This window comes from Myotis brandtii, unplaced genomic scaffold (assembly GCF_000412655.1).
Source record: "Myotis brandtii unplaced genomic scaffold, ASM41265v1 scaffold734, whole genome shotgun sequence".
Taxonomy (NCBI): Eukaryota; Metazoa; Chordata; class Mammalia; order Chiroptera; family Vespertilionidae; genus Myotis; species Myotis brandtii.
Window position 1 is genome coordinate 237,841 of NW_005370913.1, and position 977 is coordinate 238,817.

Genomic DNA, 977 nt, shown 5'->3' on the forward strand with positions numbered 1-977 from the left:
TTACATTTTATCTTGGCTAGAAAGAAATTTTTACTATTACCTATAAACTATTCGCTGAACCCCTAGAACAAATTATAGTTGTTTTTGTTTTTGTATGTTTGTTGTCTTTTGTTTGAAGCTTCCAAAATAATCATGATTCAGGTCTAAATCTCTCCTTTGCTTTCTGGTAGCAGACTAGAGAAAGAATCTCCTCAGAAAAAAAATACTTTATATCTATTATTTTCCTTATATCACCCCTCTCCCTGGCATATACATAATCTGTGGAGTCATATTTAGCCATTGTCCTGGCAGAATAAAAATACCTTATTGAAGAAATTATTCACAAAAGGTGAATCTCATAATAGTTTAGTCAAGATTGTCTTACCACAGCTAGAATATTCATAAAGTCTTCATAAGCCTCCTTCTAAATCTGAAAAAAAAATGGGATAAGCCGAGGAAGTAAGGCAAAGAACTATGCAAGCACATCTATAAACAAGGAGAACTTCTTGTTCTCATGGCCAGGGACACCTTTTCCAGGGACATTTCTCAGGACCAGATCAATATGTATCCGACAGAAAGCTCTACCAGACGGGATGTTTGAATGCTCTAGATAGATGGGAGATCTTAGTCTTCTGTTCCTATTCCTTTTTCCAGGTAATTATAAGTTACCCACACACGCCTTTATGATAGTACTCCCATCCTGGATAGCATACGAAACTGAAACAGAAAACCAGACACACTGATAGCTGCAAAGGTATCCCGCTTTCAACTTTGTAATTTTCTAACTTCTAATATTTTATTCTTTAAATATTCACAAGTGAGATACAATCTACACTAATAAAAGAGAAACATGGTAATTAGCATACGACCGCTACCCTTTTCATTGGCTAATCAGTGAGTATATGCAAATTAACTGTCAGCCAAGATGGCGGCCGGCAGCCAGGCACTGAAGCGAGCACGAGGCTTGCTTGCTGCAGACTCCAACGTTCCCCGCCTCA